This window comes from Juglans regia, chromosome 14, assembly GCF_001411555.2.
Source record: "Juglans regia cultivar Chandler chromosome 14, Walnut 2.0, whole genome shotgun sequence".
NCBI lineage: Eukaryota > Viridiplantae > Streptophyta > Magnoliopsida > Fagales > Juglandaceae > Juglans > Juglans regia.
The window spans coordinates 19,790,108-19,796,265 of NC_049914.1; positions in this window are offsets into that span (position 1 = coordinate 19,790,108).

Sequence of the window (6,158 nt, forward strand, 5' to 3'; positions counted from 1 at the left end):
TGCGTTGCAAACAATCGCTTTAAACGTCACACCTATTACAGTGTGAACGTATTAGCTGATTTTAAGAAAACAGTACAGGACTCTTACAGTATTAATTTGCCCATTGTAAAAGGCTTTCGATGACTTTCTTCTCGTCATCCAAACTTTCTTAATACTCATTCTTTTGATTTTTTCGTCTTCCCTAAGTGGATTCAGAAATGAGTCAGAGTTTCGTTAATTTATATTGGCTAGATGGGCCCCTTTTCAGATAATGGGCTGAAGAAGTTATCGAAAGACACGTAAATATTTATTAGATAAGTTGGACTTCTATTGGGTTCAAGACCCGGCCATGAAAATACAGGCAAGCCCAACAGTTGAATCAGATCCTTAAAATGGTCCAAGTGAGGTGATAAAACCAACCAAAAAGCCCATGAGCCTTGGCTCAAGCGTAAGAGAATCCTAAACCTATGAAAATGATACAACCCTTGTGCATGACCAATGACTCGTGAGACCCAAGACTTGGACCCAACTACCTATAAATATATCAGACCCTTCTTCAACCTCTATGGCTGCCACAAGTGTACATATGCATAGCCTCCCCTCCCCTCAATCTAAACCAACGGCAAATTACCAAAGCAGAGTTGCACCAAGACAAATCCATCTCCTCCTTGCACACGACCCCCATGAAGAAGACCAAACCATAAGTTCCTCCAACACAAGACACCACCATCAATGTAGGTCCCCACCGAACATTGCCTACGTCCAAACCTCCACACCATTAGACTCCTCTCACCAAAGTTATCCTCAAACCATCGTGAACCTCTATTTTCGCTGCATCGAACTTTTACACCACCAAGCTTTCATTTGTCAATCTCTCCCTCTCTCCCCGTGCATATTTGTTGAAGCCCAAGCTACACTCGTAGTACCATGGACAAACAACCTCCAACAAGCTTAGGTATTGGGTACACGTGTGGTAGGTGAGGTGAGCAAAGCTATTTTCACATGAGACTCACATGACAAAGGGGAATTAAAGGATGAAATTGCACAAAACGCATTAGAATGGCTCAAAGATAAACCCTTAAATATGGAAACCCAGCTACTCTTATCTGAACGAGATACGAGTCTACAAAGATAAATCCGTGAAAGATATATGCACTGGATGGATGCTGTCAAGGGCCAAATCGTGCTCTAGATGGTAACATGCCCAATTGGGAGCCAAGAGTCATGCCTCCAAATGGGTCTTGCCATTGTAATAATCCTTATAAATAGCATACCAGATACGTACTAGGGATTCATTCATTCATTACTCATTAAGAAATGTTAACTTCTCTCGGACTTAAGCATCGGAGGAATCCCCAACTCGATTTCCTGAGTTTTCCCTTTTGGTTGCAAGTCACTTGAGTAGGTTGCATGTATCATTGGAACTCGCATCAACAATTTGGTGCAGTATTTGGGAATAAAGATTTCTTTCTGAAGTGCGATCCAATATGCTAGCAACCACACACTCTCACTCAATTCATGGCTAAGAAGCATCTACGATGGAGGAACAAGTGAGCAATAGAGGAGAAAGAATATTTATGGAGATGGAGGAGAGGCTGCAAAAGATGACATTGGATATAGAGGCCTTACGAAGGGAGAATGAGGCCTTGAAGTGACCCAACCTGTGTCCACGAACCATGACTGGTGAGACCCAAGACTCGGACCCAATTATCTATAAATACATCAAACCTCCACGTTAGATCCTATGACGCCCCCAGACTCATGGTAGGGATCAGACGGACTTTGAAGCGTTGAGACATGCAACACAAAGTTACATGCCCCCATTCATGGCAATTAAAGGTGCAATGCACCTAACATGTATCTAACAATATGCAATATTTACAGTGGATAATTTTTTTCTTTGAGCAATACTATGTACCAGATAAGATATATCCCAAATTAACGTAAGCATAATTCATAAAAGTCACATGATAACTGATATCAAAAAGGTTATAATACTTTGTCCATAATATCTGCAATATCACTAGTACTGGAGATAGAGCTCCTCATGTACATAATCAAACAAACATTATAACTATTAGGCTAGCCTAAGGAGTAGCTCGCGCAACTCAACCATGATAGCCATAATCCTATCTACAATTTGGAGCATTGAAGCGATAAGCTCCTCGTTGTCGCGTCATGGCCTAATCAACCTTCTCCAAGTGATTCTCTGCTGGCTTTCCACGTCATGGTAGTTGGGAATACCAAGTGGGATTTGATTACAAATTTTTATAAGTTAACAATCAACTTAAACTAGAAGTATATAAATGCATGCATGATAGTAAAAGAAATGAATGCCGACATATACATAAATGATCGTAACATAACTTGGCAAATAACATGACATGTGCTGACATAACCTTAACTTAACATGAATTGAAACTGAACATGAACTAAACGTGAACTTAATTGAACTATATTTCTTGTCTCATGGGATTACCACAATGTCTTTATCTCATGAGGTTGCTAAGATGCTCTTTTCTAATGGGATTTCCATGATACTCTTGTCTTATGGAGTTAGCATGATAGTGTAGTCTTGTCTCATAGGGTTACCATGATTTAATATTGACTTGAACAACAACTTGACTATACATGAATGTACCATGACTAGAATTCAAAGATATTTATTGATGGACTCGTATGACTCATGACATGGCATAATGTGACATGTTCATGTGACTAATGGCAGGACATAACATAGCGTGTAACAGATAAACCTTTTATGACATGTCATAATATATAACTGATAAACATTTCGTGACATAGTATAATGTGTAACAAAAAAACATTTCGTGACATGGTGTAATCTGTAACAAATGAACATTTCATTACATAGCATAATGTGTAACAGATAAGCATTTAATGACATGACTTAACATGTAATAGGTAAACATTTTATGACTTGGCATGACATAGCATATATATATATATATAATCATAACAACATAAATGATAGTTTCTTACCACCATACATACACAATATCCTGAAAATAACCTCGAGACTAACTTACAATGAGCATAGCATGACAAATTAAATGTGTGAATTAATTGAAAACTGTAAGGATATATTTCTAAAGAAACTCCTTACTACCAAACTTAGAAATATATAAACACTAACTTAAAGAAAAATGACCATTTTATCCCTCTACATGCAAAAAATGACCATTTTATCCCTAACTTAAAGTTTTACGTCCTAACTCCAAAATCACCAAAATTTATATTCTTCATGTAAATTTTGTCCAAAATCCAAATATATAATTAAAAAAATTTAAAACATAACACAACCATATGAAACAAGCATAGACCAAAACATGCAAAGTGCTAAATTCTTGATTTTTGTTGCAATTCTTTCAAACCCTATCTTTCATGCTAAGACTGAAATATGCAACATATAAGATCACATCCTATGATTACATATCATACTAGAACAACCAACAAAACTTACACCATAAAAGCACAAACTTCCTCTTTATTCAAAACTTCAAGTATTTTGACCTCAAGAACAACCCTCGATGTTCAAAGTCGATATCTTTTCAAAACAACTCCAAGAACTTAAAAAGTTCAATAACATACTATCGATATGATCATAAAATATTCCTAAGAACTATAATACTTTGAATAAATAATCCAAAAGCATAAAGAGTAACAAAATCATACTTAACACAATCGGTTTGCACCCATTCATGAAAATCGAGTGCTATGTGGTTTGGTTTTGATCAAACCATTAAATTCAAAACTTTTCATAAAGTAAATCATCAATAAACAACTTCATGGGCTTAACATTCAAGTCCTAAAATATATTTAAGCATCAAACCTAAGATCACAAGGCAAAAACCTCAGAAAAACATAGATCCATCCAAGAACCTCAAATACAATACCTATTCAAACATTTGCATGAATAAAAATGATCAACATCTTAAATCTTAAAAAAAAAAATTCTATCATGTAGATCAAAGTCCTGAGAGTATCATATGTGAATATCAAAGTTATTGGATAATTCTTTCATAACAAAAGGCTTACGCTTTTCCAAAACAAAATAATTTGTCTTCATACTCACAATTTTCAAGTTTTTAGATCTATGCAAAATTCTCATAAAAAACTTCTAAAATGTAACATGTCTTCATCAAACATGTATGCTAGCATGTTAATTATAAACCATAAAAATATCAGACTAAGATCTTACCAATAACTTAATCAAAAACATCAAAATATCACATATTGTCCAAACCATCGCCCATAATGATCTCTTCATGCTTCAACAAAATTTTCACCCTTCAACCTTCCATTAAAATTAACAAAAAAGTATACCAAAAGAAACTAGACTCAAAGATAACAATTATGTGAAGAAACCCTAGTGATATTCTAAATACAACAGCTTGGAAAAATTCAAGCAATGAAGACCATAAAGGTTGTCCGAGAGTTTCTCTAGATTCCTCTCTAAGAAGAGGTTTCAAAAGTGACCAAGGCTAGTGAAATGGACAAGGAAGAGACTTATACTTTAGGAGGGTGAAAGGAGATGTCTGAGTGACACTTTGGGTGATATGGTGTCAGCCAAAACCATGGGTAATATCATGTGCTATAGTACATAGTTTTAAGACAAGGAAGCTTCCATGTAAAGGGTGGTGGTGAGGTGGCTTTTGGCTTTCCCATCAAATACTATTTGGGGCTGACTTGGGCAGCGAAAGGACACCCATGGCAGGGGAAACTTCCTCCATAAGCCTTGCCTTGGTGGGGCAATGTCATGGACCTTAATGAGCCTTGACCGAATGCGCCTTCATTTGGGGTTTCAATGGGGTTTAGTTGGAGTTTGGGTTTCTAATAAGCCCAAATCTAATTCTTGTTGGTCCAATAAAATCAAGAAGGTATAAAATAACAAATAAGGGTTGAATGACATGAATTTTAGTGGTTAATAGCATGTAGAAGTGATTTAATCAAGTGATTAAATACTAAGCTATAACCAGTTACAATTAAGGTTTTGAAAAAAACGTTTAGGGTTTGGGAAAACATTTGGGGTTTTGATTTTTACCAACCTTTTATGGTTTCCATAGGATTCCAAGTATTTGTAAAATATTCATCTGAAATTAACAGCATAGACTGTTTCCCATTCTCACACTTCTAAGTAGCTCAAATAAATAAAATTGAGTTTATGGCTCCATAGTGAGTAGTAAAACTGATTATGCTGATAGAATAAAACTTGCGTGATTGCTCAATTCATGAAACTTCTGGGATTTTCATGAGGTTCCTAAAGTCTAAACAAATTCATCCACTAAATTTCTGGCGGACTGTTACAGATGCCATGCACATGCCTTCTTCTTCAAGCTCTAGGGTTGCCATAAGTATACATATGCACAGCCTTTCCTCCCATTACCCTAAACTATGAGGAACACGCCAGTGTAAGAGGACAAACCACCTTGTAAGGGTAAAGGGAAGGCGCAGAATAGAGCCTTTCCTTGGCAAGTGGTAGGCAAAGATGATCTTCCCTCATTGACTTGGTAAAATATTTGGAGGCAAGGCCTATAAAGGATATCTAGTCCAAACAAAGGATAAGCCATGAGCGGTAGCACCTAGAAAGCTTGTGTGATGCCTCCAAATCCCGCTTGGAATTTTAAGGAGATTGAAGCATCAGGACATGTAATACAAGGTTGCATACCCCTCGTTCATAGCAATTAACAGGTAATGCACCTAACATGTCACTAGCAGTATGTAATAATCGTAGCGAAATAATGCAAAACTATAAAAATTGATCAATTCAATATGGTACCAAATAAAATACTATTAATCTCAAAAGTACTTGTTTGAACCATTCATACAAAAAGTAGGGGTCTCAAAACCTTGCCTCTTCAAAATATCCATCAAAAGATTGTTCATAACACTATAATCATTAAATATTCATCAAAACTAATTAAGGCTTCAATGATTTTTCATAAGATCATGAACCTCTTATAGGCACTTTGAGATGATTTCCACATAATGGTTTATATACTCAAATCGATTATCGAAGGTGAGGGCTTCCTCCCATTTGGTGGTCCAATCCGGTACATATTCTCCATCTAGAAGGTCTTGAATATCCTTAAACAAAAGCAAAATGGCTTCCATGTGGGTGTCAACTATACCAAAGCGGGCTTCTACAGTAGACCAAT